Source organism: Coffea arabica, chromosome 4e, assembly GCF_036785885.1.
Source record: "Coffea arabica cultivar ET-39 chromosome 4e, Coffea Arabica ET-39 HiFi, whole genome shotgun sequence".
NCBI lineage: Eukaryota > Viridiplantae > Streptophyta > Magnoliopsida > Gentianales > Rubiaceae > Coffea > Coffea arabica.
This window is the reverse complement of record NC_092317.1, coordinates 20,128,001-20,150,670: the sequence shown is the minus strand read 5'-3', so window position 1 is coordinate 20,150,670 and position 22,670 is coordinate 20,128,001. Positions and strand designations below refer to the sequence as shown.

Sequence of the window (22,670 nt, the reverse complement as noted above, 5' to 3'; positions counted from 1 at the left end):
ATTTTTATGAATTTCAATTGTGAAATTACAATGTATAATGATTTGATAATGTATTGATATTTTAGTACTTAATTATTTGTTAAAATTTAACTACAATAAAATTAAATGGCAAATTTTTATTCACCCCATAGGAGCACCCGCAGAGGAAACAGGGGACGGGGTGGGCGCGGGGGAAAGCAGTGGGCCGCCCCATTGCCATTCCTCGCCACCATTATCTTGCAGAAAGTCAAAGTCAACTTTCAAATACTTTGTCCATGAATGATACATTGGATTCATATTAAGATATGCGGCTTTAAAATATTTCATCCTAATGTTGGCATGGTTGTACCGTACTTGATCTCATGAAGCATAGATGCAATTTTTCGACATTTAGCTTCTACTAGAAAGTGCACCTGGTGCTTCGCATGTGTCTGAATTATGATTAACTTCAACATATGAAATTAAAATGCCATCGTGAGCAAAAGCAAAATCGTGAAATAAATGGATGATTAAGTGGACAATTATTTTCATATATCAAAGTCGTTAATAGTTGCAGAGATTGATATTTCAAAAGCCCACATATATTGAAAAAAAAATCGATTAGAAAGGAAAATTGAGCTTTCTTGAGTAACGTGTGCTCGTGGCTTCTCCTTTCTGATCCTCCTGCAAATCATTGCTAGCTTTCATTGCCTCGAGGATTCTAACTATATCATCATTCTTTTGTTGTTTTTGATTTATTATTCTATGTCTATTTTTCCTTGTTTTAAGGGTTGGTGACTTTGTGTGATCTATTCCAGAGTCAATCCTTTTTCTTCCTGGAACTTTTTGGCTATGAGTAACTGCAGTCCATACCTGATTATTTTGCTTTTGTGAGCCTACAAGAAGATGAAATCATATATATATATATAATAAAGTCGTATTCTCATTCTTATCCCTTCATGTTTTCGCTTTCCTACGTGGCTTAATGAGACGGCAAGTAGTTTCCTAATAGGATTCTTAATAAATCATATATATATATATATGTATATAATAAAGTCTTATTCTCATCCTTATCCTTTTAGTTTATCTCTTTCCTACGTGACTTATCGACATAGCAAGTAGGTGCAACGCGCTCTATGAGTTAACCTCCTAATAACCTACGCTATTCTATCTCTCTTTTTTCTCTTGACTTTACAATTCTAGATAATCCTTCCATAATTATCTCTTCCATTCTCTCACGTTTTTTCCCTTAACCCTAATCGTCAAGTCTAAATTTTCAGGGGATTAGTATAAATAATTTTGAATTATGTTTTTAACTCTCTCTCATCTTCAACTCAAAAGTTCGAAATATCAATTCAAATATTAGATTATCTTTATCAGATTATCGCTATCGAAGATACTCTACATTTTTACTCATATATATGGTTATTGATCTATTACTTATCACTTTACCAAGCAGTGCAGATGTTTACACTTTTCCACAATGTTTTTGGAAATTTTTTTTTCAATGCAAGGACCGGATTTGGAATTTCGTTTTTATTCCTTTCAATGCAAGGACCGCATTTGGACTTTGTTTGTGCTCGCTGTATGTGGTCTATAATTTCCTACACCTTTTTCATAACTAGGTCATTGAATTTGAATTTTCTAACTCTTCAAAAGTTACAGTTTGGTTTTTATTTCTGGCAAGGTTTTTGTAATTAATTGTTATTTCAATTTATGGATTCACTCTTCAATTTAAGTAGAACACATATTGCTTTTTTGGTTAGTGATTTAGAAGTGGCATTTTAAACTATGTGTTTTCACACGATTTTTTAATTGCCTTTGACAATTTATTAATTGTCTTCAACAACGTATTAATTTTTTTTATTTTCTGGGTTTCTGGGGTTAAAAAAATTTTGCGCAGTTTTCAATGTTTTTTTTTTTTAGACTTTGATAGAAAGCTTCTAAAGAACAAGAAGGTGTCATTGATTACATAAATGGCAAGGCATCAAGTTTATTGTCATACAGCAGTTCACGTCATGCAATATACATCAGACTATTTAGATTTTTTATATTTTTGACTTAATAGCAAAATACATCTTATGTTTTCGTTTTGGTTTCTATTAGCCATGATTAGATTTAGAAGGTTGCTATGTTCCTGTGACTTGATTGATTCTGAATTATTATCTTTTATTAATATTTCACTCGGCTTCTTTTCTTTTCACACTAACCTTTAAGTCATTTATATTAAGTACCAAAATTGATGTTTTGGTAACGGGTTGGCCATTCTTTTGTTTACAGAAGATCAGCCAAGATTTGATCTTCCCTATTTTCAAGTTTTTGAATGTCATCATATTGTCGATTTTTTTTTTTTTGCATTTCAAATTATTAATCACTGAATTAGGTGTTTAAATATACATTATAAGACTATTTTTTAATAACAATGTATTTACGAAAGGTTATAATAGATTATACAATAAGTTTGTATTTTATGAAAATATTTTTATGAACTATACTAAATAATTTATTATTTTTAGGCAATTCCCATTCACCGAATGGGTACAAAACTAGTTTGATTATGAATTTAGTAATAGAATGTGGTAGGAGATAATGGTAGTTGGTTGGTTCAAAAATGCACTTCCACCATTCCTACAGTTGGTCGTAATTTAGCCTGATTGGTTTTAACCATAACATGCTGAAAGCGTTTTATGTACAATATCTGTGGCTTCCAACCGTCTCGTAGCAGAAAAGGTTTTGTCAAGGTTTCTTTGTGTTAATGAAAGAAGTAATTATCTATTATTCATATTTGTCACGGTTTTACAGTTGTTGAATAACAGTCTCGAACTTTGTGGAGAATTCTGTTCGATTTGATTTCTGTGTAGAGTAGAGATATACATCTATATACACATTTTTTGTTGTCAATGAGAAAAGGAAATCATCTAGTGAAAACTGAATGATATTTGCATATCATTTCGTCACCCTTCATGTCAGCAATATCATTCTAACTAATGAAGTTGTGAGCAATAAATCATCTGTGAATGTTTTCTTTCGCTTGGATGACGTTATCTTTTTTCAAAAATTGAATTCAACAGATGAGATTGGCATTATCATATATTTTATTCATCTTATTAACCATTGGACTCAATATTATATAATGTTTTCTTTTTTAGTTTGGAACAGCCATATAAGTAGGAGTGATATCGGTTGAGTCGAACTCGAGTATCGCCATACTTGAGCTCAAACTTGATGCTCAAAAGCAGTACTCGAGCTCGACTCGAAGTAGTGGGAGGGCTCGAGCTCAACTTGATGGAGCTCGAGAACTTGGCAAGCTCAATATCGAGCTAAAGTACTCAAGCTCGACAAACGATTTCCGAGAATATGAAGCCCAGCAGCAGCACTAATTTGCACTAAACATTGACCTATCAGATAACATGGCCTATCAAAGTCCACTGCAGCTCTAGCATCTTGAACATTAAGGAGATTTCAGCAGGTCAAACACTTCTGTGGCTGTAAGGAAGCTGTCCAGCAGTCCAAGAGAGACCGTAAGGAAAGAGAAACAAGACTCAAGACTGTTCAGCAATCCAACATCATAAAATCATGACTATAAGGAAACAGAAACAACTCAAGCTAATGAAAATAGCAAAGTCAAGACTCGAGACCAAGATCCAGATTCCACGAAAATAGCAAAGTCGAGACTCAATCTCATCATCCTTTGATCAAAAAAAAAAGAAGAAAGTGGGGCATTTTGAAGACCCTCATTTGATCAAAATAGCACTATACAGAAAGGGCCATAATCCAGATTCCTATTTTCAGCAATATACACAAGTAAGAACGTATTGTCAACCTCATCATCATTTCATCAAAACATAAACAACAGTGCAGATTCCAAAAACGCACGCAACAAGAAACTCAGTGGCCATGGTCCAGATTCATATTTTCAGCAATATACATAAGCAAGAACCTGCTCTCAACCTCATCATTATTTCATCAAAACATAAACAAGAGTGCAGCAAATTATAAAGAAAAATTGAAGCAAATGGACAAGACTTAGAAGCATTTAGTTCCTTCTGACAAACATGATACTTAACAGTTATATAAATATAAATCAAGGTCAACTTGAATTTGACTGAAGAAATAACCAAAGAACCAAACTTCACAGCTAGTCATTTAATAGAGATGCTCCCCTACTCTAGCCCCTGGTGTGCCGACAACTGAATCACTTGTCCAAGGAATTGAGCTACCCTGCATTTTCTTGGCTGGTTCTTACCTCCCACTCCTCCCCCCCCCCCCCCCCCCCCCCCCCCCACCACGAAAAAAAAGTCAGACTCAGCTACCGAGCTCTCCTCTATGCTCAGAAAGTCCACTAAGGCCTCTAGGCCCTGTACGGTTGCGCCCCCCAATTTTAGGTGTTCGGGTTTCAGGCTTAACAAATTTTACCTAAATCAGAAATATTAAACTAACAATTCACATATTTGCTACAGAAATATATATTAAATATCTCAATTTGTAGAATGAAGGTGCCGTTACTTCACATTTTTAGCTGCAACCTCCAGTCCTCTATCTCCCCAATTTCTGCAATCTGCTGCTTCGTGTCAGTCGCAGGTCGCCGATGAAGCAGTGAAGCCAAGCAGTGGCCGTGGAAACGAGATTCGAGCAGAGCTCAACCAGTGAAGCTCGTTGGATGGAGCTCACTCAAAAAAGGGTTCAATCTGCTCGTAGCTCGAACGAAGAAGAAGAGGAAATGAAGGGGGAAGATTTCATCTCTCATTTCTTTTTATGCTAATTCTATTTTTTTTTTACCTAGGGAAATGACTCATTCACCCTTCACTAATATTAGAAGAAAGCTGGTTATGATCATAAATATTGCAAATAATCAACTTAAACGAATAATTTAATTATTTATAATATATTAATTAATTATTATGTCGAGTGTCGCGCCCCACTTTTTGATTGAATTGTTATGTGTGTGAAGTGTGGTGTGAACGTGTGCAACATGAAAAGTAAAAGGCCATGGGACTTTGGAAAGCGACGGTTTGGCCAAATGAAATTTAAAAAGGGTTTTTTAAATATGAAAACGAAGTCGCCACTTGGTATAGATTCGGGGTGTACCAAGTCACCCAAAAAAAATGTTTTTTTTAAAGACAAAGTAGTAAAACCCTTTTTAAAACGACTCCTAGTCCACGTAAGCCAAAGAAAAAGGTTCGGGGGTCACGTTTGATAAAGGGGAAGGCAAGGATAAAAATCCAATGCACCCCTTCGACCTAGCCAAGGCTAGTTGCGTGACTTAAACCAATTTTTCCTAATTTTTCTACCCATGGTATGTATCGCATATTGGATATGTCTACATGAATGCAAAAACCTAGACCTAGGGGAATTGGGGGAAATTTCTCTTCAAAGGTTGAGTGGTGCCAATCACATTAATTGTGAAGCCCAATAATGATCCTCTTGGAGAGGTCACACCTAAACCTAAATGACGTGAAAAATGAGTGGAATGCATGCCATGTGAAAGTGTGAGTTTGTATGAAATGAGAAAAATGATAAAAGTAATAAGATAAGAGTGAAGGCGTGCAAATGTAGATGAAAGTACTCGTGTGCGAGTGAAGATAAAAAGGGTTCGTGTGCAAGTGGAGACAAAAAAGTGTTCGTGTGCAAGTGAGGGTGATAAAAGGTGCATGTGTGCAAATGAGACAAAAGTGAAAGTGTAATGATAGAGTGGATTGAGAATGCATGAGCCTAGGGAATTCATGCATATTGGGACGGGGAGACCTAAATCGTGACTTGATTTTCCCTTTGATTAGAAGGCAAAACTAGCGTGCTAAGGCTATCGAGTAGCCACACTCGCTCGTTTCCCTTATCGGAAGGGGACCCTCAAGCAAATGGACCCTACAACTATCATGATATGCAAAAATCCTAAAATGAAGGGAAAGGGGGTTCAAGGAGCATGCCAAGTGATAAAACTAAGAAAAATGCATGATATGTGGTGAACAAGCAAAATGACATGCTAAATGAGGGGAAATCCCTAAGGGTCTAGCGTTGGACTAGCCCATTCTATGAATTCCGACTAGCGTTGGACTAGCGGAAACGTACATTCATCCATTCCATTCATTCATGGCTATGAAAGCAGGTAGACATGCCAAAATACTCGTAAACACATAGCACATAGCATTTAGCATGCTCGACTAGATGCAAGAGCCTAATAAAGCAATTAACACATAGCAACTAAGCATGCAAGCCACATAAGCTAATTAAAACCCTAACTATTACATTTGCTAGCTAGGCACATGACTTCGACAGGTCTCCATTGAATGCTCCTCCAAGCCCTATCTATTACATTAGGGAAACCCTACTACAATCTAAAAGGGGGAAAAGAATAAAATAATTAAATCCCTAACTATTACAAGCCAAGAGGTGTACACATACCCCATAATGAATAACTTAAATAAAAAGCAAAAGTAAATGAAGAAAATGAAAGGAATTAAAGAAAGGCAAAGAAAGCAAAGTAGACATGCATATTCACATAACACGTAGAAGCACGTAGGAAAAATAAACTCAAGAATATAGAAGTTACCTCCCTTGCAATGGAAATCGAGTAAATGAGATATTAGCTTCAAAACAATAAAAAGGTCAAGGTACCAATTTATTTGACAAATAATCACAAAGGATAAAACATAAACATGAATTTGAATCAATTAAATCATGTCAACAAACCACATTTAAGAAGTCAAAAGAAGAAAGGACTTGATTGCAAAAATTAATAAAGTCTTGGGGTCAAAATTAAAGAAAAATAAAGTTCAGGGACTCATTTGCAATTAAAGTAAGGACCGAATTGAAAGAAATTGAAGACATCCAGGGCCACAGTACAGTTAAGGAAAAGTCCGAGGACTGATTTGCAAATTCATTCTCTGATTTCTTAATGGATCAAGCTACTGGGCTATTCTGTTCATTTCTTGGGCCAAAAACCCTTACCAGCCCACGGAAGTCCAAAACAAATGGAAATGGGCCATCTTATTTATTTATTTGGGCCAAAACCTCCCTAGCCCAACAGAAATCCAAGCAAAACAAATGGGCTAGTCTAATATTCTGATCCCAAGAACGATCCAATTAAATTAATCACAAACCCAATTCTAAAACCCAACCAAAGGTGTTGGGCTCTATCTTCCTAAACCCAAGTCAGAAACCCAACAAAATAAACCAAATCCACTTCCTTGAGCCCAAACAAAATAACCCCTTAATCCAAAACACTTATTTCACTAAACTCAACAAGATAAACAAATCCACAAAATTATTAACCCACAATTATAATCTAACATTAAGAATTAATGTATCCAAAGGACTATTTAAACATTAAAAGATGATTACAATCTAAAAGAGTGAAATGAATTCAACTTTTCGATTCTTTGGGCTATGTCAGAATAAGAGGGAAACTTGAGAGGTTCAATCACAACAAAATAAGGACCCAATGGAAACAATTAAAGAAGTTAAAGGGGCCAATTTGATGGATTTGTCAATTGTTTGGGCCATAGTGGATCAAGGGGAAACCTGGGGGTTAAACTGTAATTTTATGAAGAATTTCATGCAACCTTCGAATGCAATCCGCGGTTCCTGGGTTTCTGAATGCCAAATCTTTTGTTCAAACGCAACTCATGACTGAACCATCTGAACTTGAACCAAAGTGAAAAAACGAGCACCAAAATTCTTTTCATTCTTTTAACCTTGTTTAAATAAGAAAATTCAGAAAAACAGATCATGTAAATTCTGGCAAATTGCTGCAACAAGCACGGAAGCTTCCTCCTACTTTTGACCAGGTTTTAGCTTTATAAAACTCAATGGTAATTTGCTCATAGGGAGAGGGAAGTGAGGGCGAGAATCCAAACTATCGGGAGACTATAGAAGACAGCAAATGAGCAACATAAAAACAAACGAATTTCCGCCCCATGCATTTGGAGGAATGAAAATCAACATGATAAAATGTTCATCGACCCAACTAACAAACACCCACTGGCTAGAGTCTCCTCCGTATGTATACATATAAACGCTGAAAATCTCTTCACTTTGGTTCAAGATTTTGGTTTAGGCATTTTAGCAAACAACAAATAGGCATTAAAATCCTATCAGATTTTTGCTCAAATTGAGGCATAACTAACCCAGAAATTTGTCAGAAAACAAAACAGAATATCCCAACCAATCCATAAAGCATGCTCGGTCAAAATTGTGGACAATCCACAAAGGAATTCAAGAAATGAACTTGAACAGGGAAATGAATTTCAAAGAAAAAGGATCTCTTACCGCATATATTTTCTTGGCGAAAATTTGCCGATGGCGGTGGACTCCGACGAGGTGGGGTGGCGGCTCCTCGCCACTTAGCCCAGTTCTCAGTTCTTTCCCTTTTTGCTCCGTCCGCCGCCCTTTTGCTTTCGCCCAGAAATTCCGCCGCCACTCTCTGGTTCTGTGTTTTCTTGCCGCGGCCCCCCCCTTTGTTTCCTTCTTTTTTGTTCTTTTTTCATTCTTCAATCCGTCCGCTGCTCCCTATTGCCTTGCCCTCTTTCTCCAGGCTAAGCCCTCTGTGTTTTTCGTTTTTAGCCGTAGCTTTCTGCTTTCTTTTCCATTGCTCTGTTTTTCCTTAGTTTCAGCCGTAGCTTCCCCCCCTCTGTTCTTTTCTTTTTCTGCCTTTTCCCCTGAAGCCTGTTTCTCTCCTTTTTTTTGCCTGCCGAGAGCCCCCTTTCCCCTTTCACTCTGTTTTTTCCTTGTTTTTTTCTGTTTTTCTTGCCTCCATGCCCGATAGCTCCTCTCCCCTGTTTTTCTTTTCCTTTTTGTTTCAAAAATTCCCTAAGCTCAACAAGTGTCCAAGACACCTACCCCTCTATACAATTGTCCTATAATTCCTTAGACACTTGTCTAATGATTATTTTATACACTTGTCCAACATGCACACTTCCACCTATCCACACATTTTCTTCCTTTTTCATTTTCATTTTTCTTCAAAAATCAATTAAAAATAAATTAACAATTTTCAAACCAAATTTTAAGAGAATTAAAGCTACTTTTAACATCTTACAAAAATGAAAATGAAGAATCTAACTCAATTAAATAAATAAAAAATAAATGATAGAAATTAAATTAAAAATACAAATTTGGTGTCTACAGTTTGCCCCTCTTTGTCTGAGTTTTGGAAAAACTTGAGACAAAGAAATAGACACCAAATACTTACCTGTGTTATTCGGCAGTGAGCGTCTCGAACGATGGACGCTTTAGAAATGGGGACTGACCCCTTTGACAAAATTTAACATGGGATTGACCCAAACAGAAAATTTAAAATCGGGACTGACCCGAACAGAAATTTAAAATTGGGATAGATCCACGGGATAGACTCGAACAGAATATTTAAAATTGGGATAGACCCACGGGATAGACCCGAACAGAAATTTAAAATTGGGATAGACCCGAACAGAACGGGATGTTGTGAAGTTGGCGGCACGAAATCCAGGCCCAACAGAATTTTTGGAATGTTGGCGGCACGAAATCCAGGCCCAACTTGATGTTTGAAATGTCGGCGGCACAAAAACCAGGCCCAACTCGATATTTGGAATGTTGGCGGCACGAAATCCAGGCCCAACTTGATATTTGGAATGTTGGCGGCACGAAATCCAGGCCCAACTTGATGTTTGGAATGTTGGCGGCACGAAATCCAGGCCCAACTTGATGTTTGGAATGTTGGCGGCACGAAATCCAGGCCCAACTCGATTTTTGTGATGTTGGTGGCACTAAATCCAAGCCCAACGTGGTGATGTGAAGTTGGTGGCACGAAAACCAAGCCCAACGTGACATTTGTGATGTTGGCGGCACCTAGTCAGGCCCAACGTGACATTTGAACTGTTGGCGGCACGAAACTCAGGCCCAACTTGACATTTGAACTGTTGGCGGCACGAAACTCAGGCCCAACGTGACATTTGAACTGTTGGCGGCACGAAACTCAGGCCCAACTTGACATTTGAACTGTTGGCGGCACGAAACTCAGGCCCAACTTGACATTTGAACTGTTGGCGGCACGAAATCCAGGCCCAACGTGATTTTTAGAATGGTCAGTGGGATAAGACCCAATCCTGCCATCCAATTGGTGAAGAAATTGAATTTGATTCGTCAAAATACAAAAGATTAAATTTGATTTTCCAAGAAACAAAATTTTGAACTTGATTTTTTGATTTTTGAATTTTTCTGATTTTTCGAGAGAATCTTTTTCACAAATAATTTGCCCCAGTGTAGGGCCCTTCTCCCTTCTTTCTCCTCTTTCTTCGGCATCGGCCTTCCACATCGCCAGATGCTTTTCGTCGACTTCAACTGTGAATACCTGCACAGGGCTTACGTGCACTCAAATGAGCGTGACTGATTTGAAAAAAATGCATTATTTTGATTCTTGGACGAAATCCTCAATTGGACTTACAAAAATATTTGCCCCTGTGTGGGCTTATTTTGCAAAATTTTGCAAATAAAAATTTTGCCCCAGTTTGGGCCCATTTGATTGCAAAAATTGGTTTAGATGATTTCCCATTTATTTGAACAAAGAAAAACCGCACTTTTGCCCATTTAGAAAAGAATGCACATATACAACAATGTGAAGAAACTTTAAGCGTCAAGTTTGAACTCATGCAGAAATTTCATGATGAATTCCTCGAAGTAACACCAAATTCAAGAAGATTTCTTCCTCACTTTTTAGCATTGGTGTTAGGGTAACGGGTCACCACTTTTGGTTGGCTCATCTTTTCAGAATCAATCAAGTGACTTTATTTTTGAAATGGCTAAGGAAATGGGAGATAAGAATTTGTCTCATTTTTGTGCCCCAGTTGTATGTAATCCATTCAATGTCACATCTTAGTGAAAGCAAAGAGTTTGTTACCCTTATTTTCAAGAAAACTTAGTCAACATACAAGCTTTCTAGGCTTGTAACGTATGGACAGAAGTGATAGCTAAACATGTGGAAACGGGTTATGCCCCTATGATCACAAATGATTTGATGAATTTCTTATGAGCATGATCCTCACTTTGGATTGTCATGAAAGAATAAGTCAACGATGGACTTTGTTAGCTTGTAATTTGGCTTGAAAACGATAGTTTAAGACTTTCAAGGATATTGCACCATAGATCGCATTTTTCCAAAATTGCCCCTATTTTGAAATCAAAAGACTTCAGCCTTTGTTTGCATTTTTCTCATCACTCACCAGAGACTTCAGCGTCGATTTTTCTGCATTTTCTTGCATTTACTTTTCTTTCTTCGCTTTTTGCCTCTTTTCCCTTTCCCTCGAGCTGATGGGTTTTCACATGGTGAGTAGCGTCAAACTCATACTCAAGCAATTCAGAAATACAGCTAAAATTTTCCGGCATCAGAAATTTTCTTGACAGGGCCATTGCAAAGAACAGAAGTCAGGACTTTCGGCTTTTGTAACGGGGTCAGGTGGGGTGCTTAGAAAAGTTAAGGCTTGAAAACGGATTTCGAAACAGGTTTGAAGGATCTGAGATCGCATCGTTGTGCCAACCCTACTTTAGGGTTAAATCAGAATTTGCCCCAATTTTTGCTCAATTGAGGCTTTTTCTCTTTCATTTTCTTTCTTTTTTTTGATTTTTCGGCTTTTGGCCATTCTTTTGAACTTTCACAAAATTTGCCCCAGTTTATTTTGAACTGAGGTTCTCTTTTCTTCTTTTGTTTTTGATTTTGTGGCTTTTCACTTTTCACTTCTTGAAATATTCCTTTTTCAACTCAGCTTGCCCCAGTGTGGGGTTTGCGATTCTCAGGGGTTGCCAAACGAAGTATTTTATTCTGAAGGCTCAAAAGGGATAACTAGGGATAGAATGCTTGATTGGAAAAGAAGACGGCCTGACTTGTATTCCGTTCCTTACAATAACTCTGAAAGGAAACTTTCGTTAATGCGAAATTTTTTGCATGTATCTGAATTAATTGACTGAGGAAAACCCTTGCTCATCCATATTTGTGAAACATAGACGATTCACATGGACAAAACCCTTCCTTTTCTTTTTTCAAACTTGGAACCCAAGTGGAATCAAATTTCCCCAATTTGCAGTTCCCTCCTTATTCTAGCATTTTTGCTTTTTCCCTTTTCCCTTTTTTCTTTTTTTGTTTTTTTTTTGAAAATTCTCCAATCTCCCTCCCCAATGTGGGGTACGACCATGAGTGCATTAGAAAAGAACCACCAATTTTAGCTCAAAATGGGGATGCAAGGGGTGATCAGTGTTTAGGTTGTAGAAACGACGGCCAAAGCATCATTCTTACACCTCATGACAACCAAAGTAACGAAACGGTTATTGAAAATCCATTCCCCTATTTGAAAATTTTCCAATATAGGGTAGAGATCATTAAGGCCTTTATTTGAAACGAAATTATTCTTTCATAGGCTCAAATGGGAGAGCAAGTGATAAAAATCTGTATAGGTAGTGAAACAAATGCTCAAAGTATCATTCCAAATTTTCAAAACAAACAAGAATAATGCACATTTTTGCTTTCACTTAGATGTGATTGAATCGATTAAACACAATGGATATTTTCAAGCAAAGATGGCCCCAATTTGCGATTTATCAATCAATGTGACTGATTTTATTTTGGGGTTCAGTGAAGGAAAAAAGATATCTCATTGGGCCTTCTGAATGACCTCTTTTAATTCTGAACACTCTTATTGTGAATTTTCAGGTCGGAGGTTGAAAAAAAAATCCCAATTTAGTCTTATTTCTTAAAATTCATCATGCAATCTCCAATGAATAAGAATAAAGAATGAAATGTACATAAATATACACAAAACAATGATTGTCCAAAAAGTTTATTGCTGAAAAAGTTTGAAACAAATTTTCTCATTCAATTACGATACAAGTGAGAAGAGAGAAACTTGTAAAGAGCTCCACATATACACTTTTTGTCTCCTTTTCAAATATACAAAATTTCCCTTTGGAAAACAATTACAACATCTCTCAGAGGGTTTTCATCGTAGGATTCGCCCAAGAATCAAATAACACTTGTAATCTTCAAACTTTATTAGATTAAAATTATCATCAGATATAGAAGAACATTTTCGTCTTATTGAAATATTTTTATGAATGCAGGGGAGGGGGGAAACAAAAGAAAAATACCCCGAGTTAGTAGGCAAAACTGCAAAATCGGTATGCATGTCCTATGGGAGAACCCTTTTATGCCAAGGGTAGGCCTAGCATGAAAATGCAATCCTCCAGAGCAGGCACTATACAATACCTGATGGATCCAATCAGCTCATGGAGTGAAAAATAATTTTGAAAGAATTTGGTCAATTGGGGTGACGAGAGATTTGTCAAAATGAGGACAACGTCCGAATAGATTGATCACCTTTGATTTGCAAAACGCATGGGTTTGACCTTGACGAACTCCTATCGAAGAGATTGGAATTCGTTGATAAAATTTCTCAGTGAATTACGGGTCAAAAACCCTAATTGATCAAGTGATTGGATGCAATGGACGGTTTTCTTCAAAATTGACTAGATTTCCCAATTTGGAATTCGACATTGAAATCCTAATTGGTCAAATGAAATTGACAATTTATTGAAAATCGACCGGATTACCCTAAAAGGGAAATAGGTCAAAAAACGGCTCGGTTGCCCTAAAAATGGGTAAATTGGCCAAATGAATGAAATTGAATTTGATTTATTCAAAAATCGGCCGAATGACCCTAAAAAGGGTAAATTGGTCAAAAGACCCTAAAAGGGTAAATTGGTCAAATGAATTGAATGAAATGAATTTATTCAAAAATGATTAGATTGAACTAAAATTGAATGAATTGGAAAAAAGTGGATTGGATAAGATGGATGATTTGTTCAAAAATCGATTGAATTATTCGCCCACTGGGTGGTTTCAAGAAATCATTACAATGCCTTGGTCTATGAGCCTCTAAAATCAAAATTTGGCCTCTATATTTATCGTCTCAACAATGAGGAATCATTTGTGAATTTTCTTCGAATTAATGTCCTTTTACGCAAGGGAATTTTACCAATTTTGAGAAAATGGCCAAAAAGTGATTATTAGATGCTCATATTCCAAAAATTGCTTCATGAAAATGATCGGATCTTTACCTTACCTTGTGCACTACCCCTTCGGATGATACGAGAAAGGTAAACGTGCAAGTCTCATTTGGATTAAGTATCCGAGACACAAGGTGGCTTATTTCTAGCACGGGATCGCCTAAATGGCATTCCCTTTTCTAGGGTTTATGCATGATGCCAGTTTATTAAAGCGATGTAAATATGTGACAAATATGGCCTAAAGGATACAAATAATGCATCGGGGGGAAAAGGTCTAAACATGAAATGTATTCACTGAAAAGTAAGTGCAAAGACTGAAATTTAGACATGTGAGCTATCTAGTGGGTGAGTCACTAAAAGAGTGCCCAAGAGGCCTCTTATTGCTAAGGCACATGAATGCAAGCCAAGAAAACAAAAGAAATGGTTAGTGCAGTTGATAGTACACATAACACATTGGGAGCATTTAAGAAGAAGAAATACAATAAAGCAAGTAAAAGGGGTGGAACCCCTTCCCTCGTGCCTAATGTGCTTAAAATAGGGTGAGGCCGACTCTACCCTAGGTCATTCTACTATGGATGCATGAGGCTGGGGTTCACTAATGCCTAAACTCGATAAAGCTTCGGCTCCCAAGCCTTCAGACCTAAAGGCGAAGGGTCATCACTCCCAGGGCCTTCGGTCGGTGGCTCGAGTGATCCCTTAGGTAGCGCTATGGGCGCAGAGCACACCAGCCGCCTACCCAAGGCAATCGGTTCTAGTCCTACAAGGCGGTGTGGGATGGCGCCCACGAAAAATAAAATAAAATGGGATAAAAGCAAGTAAACGTGCACGTATGAAGTGTTCCCCTATTTTGAGGGAAGGGGTTGAGAACCACGCAAGGCTCTAGAGGTGACACACCCCTCCCAAATGCAATGCAAGCGCGAGATAATCAAGTAAACAACATCCAATCAACCAATCACACATACGTGAGTGAGGGAATAGTTAGATATGCGCGCGAGGCAAAAGGCCCTAAAATAGAAAATGCAACCCTAATATCCAAATGCAATGCATAAAAAGGGTAGAAAAAGGAAACGAATGGCTAAGTCAAATGCTTGGACCCACTTAGGAAGTCCCCAGTGGAGTCGCCAACTGTCGCGCCCCACTTTTTGATTGAATTGTTATGTGTGTGAAGTGTGGTGTGAACGTGTGCAACATGAAAAGTAAAAGGCCATGGGACTTTGGAAAGCGACGGTTTGGCCAAATGAAATTTAAAAAGGGTTTTTTAAATATGAAAACGGAGTCGCCACTTGGTATAGATTCGGGGTGTACCAAGTCACCCAAAAAAAATGTTTTTTTTAAAGACAAAGTAGTAAAACCCTTTTTAAAACGACTCCTAGTCCACGTAAGCCAAAGAAAAAGGTTCGGGGGTCACGTTTGACAAAGGGGAAGGCAAGGATAAAAATCCAAGGCACCCCTTCGACCTAGCCAAGGCTAGTTGCGTGACTTAAACCAATTTTTCCTAATTTTTCTACCCATGGTATGTATCGCATATTGGATATGTCTACATGAATGCAAAAACCTAGACCTAGGGGAATTGGGGGAAATTTCTCTTCAAAGGTTGAGTGGTGCCAATCACATTAATTGTGAAGCCCAATAATGATCCTCTTGGAGAGGTCACACCTAAACCTAAATGACGTGAAAAATGAGTGGAATGCATGCCATGTGAAAGTGTGAGTTTGTATGAAATGAGAAAAATGATAAAAGTAATAAGATAAGAGTGAAGGCGTGCAAATGTAGATGAAAGTACTCGTGTGCGAGTGAAGATAAAAAGGGTTCGTGTGCAAGTGGAGACAAAAAAGTGTTCGTGTGCAAGTGAGGGTGATAAAAGGTGCATGTGTGCAAATGAGACAAAAGTGAAAGTGTAATGATAGAGTGGATTGAGAATGCATGAGCCTAGGGAATTCATGCATATTGGGACGGGGAGACCTAAATCGTGACTTGATTTTCCCTTTGATTAGAAGGCAAAACTAGCGTGCTAAGGCTATCGAGTAGCCACACTCGCTCGTTTCCCTTATCGGAAGGGGACCCTCAAGCAAATGGACCCTACAACTATCATGATATGCAAAAATCCTAAAATGAAGGGAAAGGGGGTTCAAGGAGCATGCCAAGTGATAAAACTAAGAAAAATGCATGATATGTGGTGAACAAGCAAAATGACATGCTAAATGAGGGGAAATCCCTAAGGGTCTAGCGTTGGACTAGCCCATTCTATGAATTCCGACTAGCGTTGGACTAGCGGAAACGTACATTCATCCATTCCATTCATTCATGGCTATGAAAGCAGGTAGACATGCCAAAATACTCGTAAACACATAGCACATAGCATTTAGCATGCTCGACTAGATGCAAGAGCCTAATAAAGCAATTAACACATAGCAACTAAGCATGCAAGCCACATAAGCTAATTAAAACCCTAACTATTACATTTGCTAGCTAGGCACATGACTTCGACAGGTCTCCATTGAATGCTCCTCCAAGCCCTATCTATTACATTAGGGAAACCCTACTACAATCTAAAAGGGGGAAAAGAATAAAATAATTAAATCCCTAACTATTACAAGCCAAGAGGTGTACACATACCCCATAATGAATAACTTAAATAAAAAGCAAAAGTAAATGAAGAAAATGAAAGGAATTAAAGAAAGGCAAAGAAAGCAAAGTAGACATGCATATTCACATAACACGTAGAAGCACGTAGGAAAAATAAACTCAAGAATATAGAAGTTACCTCCCTTGCAATGGAAATCGAGTAAATGAGATATTAGCTTCAAAACAATAAAAAGGTCAAGGTACCAATTTATTTGACAAATAATCACAAAGGATAAAACATAAACATGAATTTGAATCAATTAAATCATGTCAACAAACCACATTTAAGAAGTCAAAAGAAGAAAGGACTTGATTGCAAAAATTAATAAAGTCTTGGGGTCAAAATTAAAGAAAAATAAAGTTCAGGGACTCATTTGCAATTAAAGTAAGGACCGAATTGAAAGAAATTGAAGACATCCAGGGCCACAGTACAGTTAAGGAAAAGTCCGAGGACTGATTTGCAAATTCATTCTCTGATTTCTTAATGGATCAAGCTACTGGGCTATTCTGTTCATTTCTTGGGCCAAAAACCCTTACCAGCCCACGGAAGTCCAAAACAAATGGAAATGGGCCATCTTATTTATTTATTTGGGCCAAAACCTCCCTAGCCCAACAGAAATCCAAGCAAAACAAATGGGCTAGTCTAATATTCTGATCCCAAGAACGATCCAATTAAATTAATCACAAACCCAATTCTAAAACCCAACCAAAGGTGTTGGGCTCTATCTTCCTAAACCCAAGTCAGAAACCCAACAAAATAAACCAAATCCACTTCCTTGAGCCCAAACAAAATAACCCCTTAATCCAAAACACTTATTTCACTAAACTCAACAAGATAAACAAATCCACAAAATTATTAACCCACAATTATAATCTAACATTAAGAATTAATGTATCCAAAGGACTATTTAAACATTAAAAGATGATTACAATCTAAAAGAGTGAAATGAATTCAACTTTTCGATTCTTTGGGCTATGTCAGAATAAGAGGGAAACTTGAGAGGTTCAATCACAACAAAATAAGGACCCAATGGAAACAATTAAAGAAGTTAAAGGGGCCAATTTGATGGATTTGTCAATTGTTTGGGCCATAGTGGATCAAGGGGAAACCTGGGGGTTAAACTGTAATTTTATGAAGAATTTCATGCAACCTTCGAATGCAATCCGCGGTTCCTGGGTTTCTGAATGCCAAATCTTTTGTTCAAACGCAACTCATGACTGAACCATCTGAACTTGAACCAAAGTGAAAAAACGAGCACCAAAATTCTTTTCATTCTTTTAACCTTGTTTAAATAAGAAAATTCAGAAAAACAGATCATGTAAATTCTGGCAAATTGCTGCAACAAGCACGGAAGCTTCCTCCTACTTTTGACCAGGTTTTAGCTTTATAAAACTCAATGGTAATTTGCTCATAGGGAGAGGGAAGTGAGGGCGAGAATCCAAACTATCGGGAGACTATAGAAGACAGCAAATGAGCAACATAAAAACAAACGAATTTCCGCCCCATGCATTTGGAGGAATGAAAATCAACATGATAAAATGTTCATCGACCCAACTAACAAACACCCACTGGCTAGAGTCTCCTCCGTATGTATACATATAAACGCTGAAAATCTCTTCACTTTGGTTCAAGATTTTGGTTTAGGCATTTTAGCAAACAACAAATAGGCATTAAAATCCTATCAGATTTTTGCTCAAATTGAGGCATAACTAACCCAGAAATTTGTCAGAAAACAAAACAGAATATCCCAACCAATCCATAAAGCATGCTCGGTCAAAATTGTGGACAATCCACAAAGGAATTCAAGAAATGAACTTGAACAGGGAAATGAATTTCAAAGAAAAAGGATCTCTTACCGCATATATTTTCTTGGCGAAAATTTGCCGATGGCGGTGGACTCCGACGAGGTGGGGTGGCGGCTCCTCGCCACTTAGCCCAGTTCTCAGTTCTTTCCCTTTTTGCTCCGTCCGCCGCCCTTTTGCTTTCGCCCAGAAATTCCGCCGCCACTCTCTGGTTCTGTGTTTTCTTGCCGCGGCCCCCCCCTTTGTTTCCTTCTTTTTTGTTCTTTTTTCATTCTTCAATCCGTCCGCTGCTCCCTATTGCCTTGCCCTCTTTCTCCAGGCTAAGCCCTCTGTGTTTTTCGTTTTTAGCCGTAGCTTTCTGCTTTCTTTTCCATTGCTCTGTTTTTCCTTAGTTTCAGCCGTAGCTTCCCCCCCTCTGTTCTTTTCTTTTTCTGCCTTTTCCCCTGAAGCCTGTTTCTCTCCTTTTTTTTGCCTGCCGAGAGCCCCCTTTCCCCTTTCACTCTGTTTTTTCCTTGTTTTTTTCTGTTTTTCTTGCCTCCATGCCCGATAGCTCCTCTCCCCTGTTTTTCTTTTCCTTTTTGTTTCAAAAATTCCCTAAGCTCAACAAGTGTCCAAGACACCTACCCCTCTATACAATTGTCCTATAATTCCTTAGACACTTGTCTAATGATTATTTTATACACTTGTCCAACATGCACACTTCCACCTATCCACACATTTTCTTCCTTTTTCATTTTCATTTTTCTTCAAAAATCAATTAAAAATAAATTAACAATTTTCAAACCAAATTTTAAGAGAATTAAAGCTACTTTTAACATCTTACAAAAATGAAAATGAAGAATCTAACTCAATTAAATAAATAAAAAATAAATGATAGAAATTAAATTAAAAATACAAATTTGGTGTCTACAGTTTGCCCCTCTTTGTCTGAGTTTTGGAAAAACTTGAGACAAAGAAATAGACACCAAATACTTACCTGTGTTATTCGGCAGTGAGCGTCTCGAACGATGGACGCTTTAGAAATGGGGACTGACCCCTTTGACAAAATTTAACATGGGATTGACCCAAACAGAAAATTTAAAATCGGGACTGACCCGAACAGAAATTTAAAATTGGGATAGATCCACGGGATAGACTCGAACAGAATATTTAAAATTGGGATAGACCCACGGGATAGACCCGAACAGAAATTTAAAATTGGGATAGACCCGAACAGAACGGGATGTTGTGAAGTTGGCGGCACGAAATCCAGGCCCAACAGAATTTTTGGAATGTTGGCGGCACGAAATCCAGGCCCAACTTGATGTTTGAAATGTCGGCGGCACAAAAACCAGGCCCAACTCGATATTTGGAATGTTGGCGGCACGAAATCCAGGCCCAACTTGATATTTGGAATGTTGGCGGCACGAAATCCAGGCCCAACTTGATGTTTGGAATGTTGGCGGCACGAAATCCAGGCCCAACTCGATTTTTGTGATGTTGGTGGCACTAAATCCAAGCCCAACGTGGTGATGTGAAGTTGGTGGCACGAAAACCAAGCCCAACGTGACATTTGTGATGTTGGCGGCACCTAGTCCAGGCCCAACGTGACATTTGAACTGTTGGCGGCACGAAACTCAGGCCCAACGTGACATTTGAACTGTTGGCGGCACGAAACTCAGGCCCAACTTGACATTTGAACTGTTGGCGGCACGAAACTCAGGCCCAACGTGACATTTGAACTGTTGGCGGCACGAAACTCAGGCCCAACTTGACATTTGAACTGTTGGCGGCACGAAACTCAGGCCCAACTTGACATTTGAACTGTTGGCGGCACGAAATCCAGGCCCAACGTGATTTTTAGAATGGTCAGTGGGATAAGACCCAATCCTGCCATCCAATTGGTGAAGAAATTGAATTTGATTCGTCAAAATACAAAAGATTAAATTTGATTTTCCAAGAAACAAAATTTTGAACTTGATTTTTTGATTTTTGAATTTTTCTGATTTTTCGAGAGAATCTTTTTCACAAATAATTTGCCCCAGTGTAGGGCCCTTCTCCCTTCTTTCTCCTCTTTCTTCGGCATCGGCCTTCCACATCGCCAGATGCTTTTCGTCGACTTCAACTGTGAATACCTGCACAGGGCTTACGTGCACTCAAATGAGCGTGACTGATTTGAAAAAAATGCATTATTTTGATTCTTGGACGAAATCCTCAATTGGACTTACAAAAATATTTGCCCCTGTGTGGGCTTATTTTGCAAAATTTTGCAAATAAAAATTTTGCCCCAGTTTGGGCCCATTTGATTGCAAAAATTGGTTTAGATGATTTCCCATTTATTTGAACAAAGAAAAACCGCACTTTTGCCCATTTAGAAAAGAATGCACATATACAACAATGTGAAGAAACTTTAAGCGTCAAGTTTGAACTCATGCAGAAATTTCATGATGAATTCCTCGAAGTAACACCAAATTCAAGAAGATTTCTTCCTCACTTTTTAGCATTGGTGTTAGGGTAACGGGTCACCACTTTTGGTTGGCTCATCTTTTCAGAATCAATCAAGTGACTTTATTTTTGAAATGGCTAAGGAAATGGGAGATAAGAATTTGTCTCATTTTTGTGCCCCAGTTGTATGTAATCCATTCAATGTCACATCTTAGTGAAAGCAAAGAGTTTGTTACCCTTATTTTCAAGAAAACTTAGTCAACATACAAGCTTTCTAGGCTTGTAACGTATGGACAGAAGTGATAGCTAAACATGTGGAAACGGGTTATGCCCCTATGATCACAAATGATTTGATGAATTTCTTATGAGCATGATCCTCACTTTGGATTGTCATGAAAGAATAAGTCAACGATGGACTTTGTTAGCTTGTAATTTGGCTTGAAAACGATAGTTTAAGACTTTCAAGGATATTGCACCATAGATCGCATTTTTCCAAAATTGCCCCTATTTTGAAATCAAAAGACTTCAGCCTTTGTTTGCATTTTTCTCATCACTCACCAGAGACTTCAGCGTCGATTTTTCTGCATTTTCTTGCATTTACTTTTCTTTCTTCGCTTTTTGCCTCTTTTCCCTTTCCCTCGAGCTGATGGGTTTTCACATGGTGAGTAGCGTCAAACTCATACTCAAGCAATTCAGAAATACAGCTAAAATTTTCCGGCATCAGAAATTTTCTTGACAGGGCCATTGCAAAGAACAGAAGTCAGGACTTTCGGCTTTTGTAACGGGGTCAGGTGGGGTGCTTAGAAAAGTTAAGGCTTGAAAACGGATTTCGAAACAGGTTTGAAGGATCTGAGATCGCATCGTTGTGCCAACCCTACTTTAGGGTTAAATCAGAATTTGCCCCAATTTTTGCTCAATTGAGGCTTTTTCTCTTTCATTTTCTTTCTTTTTTTTGATTTTTCGGCTTTTGGCCATTCTTTTGAACTTTCACAAAATTTGCCCAAGTTTATTTTGAACTGAGGTTCTCTTTTCTTCTTTTGTTTTTGATTTTGTGGCTTTTCACTTTTCACTTCTTGAAATATTCCTTTTTCAACTCAGCTTGCCCCAGTGTGGGGTTTGCGATTCTCAGGGGTTGCCAAACGAAGTATTTTATTCTGAAGGCTCAAAAGGGATAACTAGGGATAGAATGCTTGATTGGAAAAGAAGACGGCCTGACTTGTATTCCGTTCCTTACAATAACTCTGAAAGGAAACTTTCGTTAATGCGAAATTTTTTGCATGTATCTGAATTAATTGACTGAGGAAAACCCTTGCTCATCCATATTTGTGAAACATAGACGATTCACATGGACAAAACCCTTCCTTTTCTTTTTTCAAACTTGGAACCCAAGTGGAATCAAATTTCCCCAATTTGCAGTTCCCTCCTTATTCTAGCATTTTTGCTTTTTCCCTTTTCCCTTTTTTCTTTTTTTGTTTTTTTTTTGAAAATTCTCCAATCTCCCTCCCCAATGTGGGGTACGACCATGAGTGCATTAGAAAAGAACCACCAATTTTAGCTCAAAATGGGGATGCAAGGGGTGATCAGTGTTTAGGTTGTAGAAACGACGGCCAAAGCATCATTCTTACACCTCATGACAACCAAAGTAACGAAACGGTTATTGAAAATCCATTCCCCTATTTGAAAATTTTCCAATATAGGGTAGAGATCATTAAGGCCTTTATTTGAAACGAAATTATTCTTTCATAGGCTCAAATGGGAGAGCAAGTGATAAAAATCTGTATAGGTAGTGAAACAAATGCTCAAAGTATCATTCCAAATTTTCAAAACAAACAAGA

General features: G+C 37.9%; 3 long non-coding RNA genes across 3 annotated transcripts; all 3 read right to left on the bottom strand.

Annotated features, from left to right (window-relative positions):
• Nucleotides 1–3,030: 3,030 nt before the first annotated feature.
• LOC140006084 (uncharacterized) lies at nt 3,031–4,720 on the bottom strand. Its single transcript, XR_011813687.1, has 2 exons — nt 4,470–4,720; nt 3,031–3,455 (listed from the first exon to the last, which is right to left on the bottom strand). It is a non-coding gene; the product is annotated as an uncharacterized lncRNA (long non-coding RNA).
• Nucleotides 4,721–5,309: 589 nt separating this feature from the next.
• On the bottom strand, nt 5,310–8,763 carry LOC140006083 (uncharacterized). Its single transcript, XR_011813686.1, has 2 exons — nt 8,224–8,763; nt 5,310–7,593 (listed from the first exon to the last, which is right to left on the bottom strand). It is a non-coding gene; the product is annotated as an uncharacterized lncRNA (long non-coding RNA).
• Nucleotides 8,764–13,004: 4,241 nt separating this feature from the next.
• LOC140006082 (uncharacterized) lies at nt 13,005–19,005 on the bottom strand. The gene is made up of 2 exons (XR_011813685.1): nt 18,466–19,005; nt 13,005–17,835 (listed from the first exon to the last, which is right to left on the bottom strand). It is a non-coding gene; the product is annotated as an uncharacterized lncRNA (long non-coding RNA).
• Between the last annotated feature and the right edge of the window lie 3,665 nt (nt 19,006–22,670).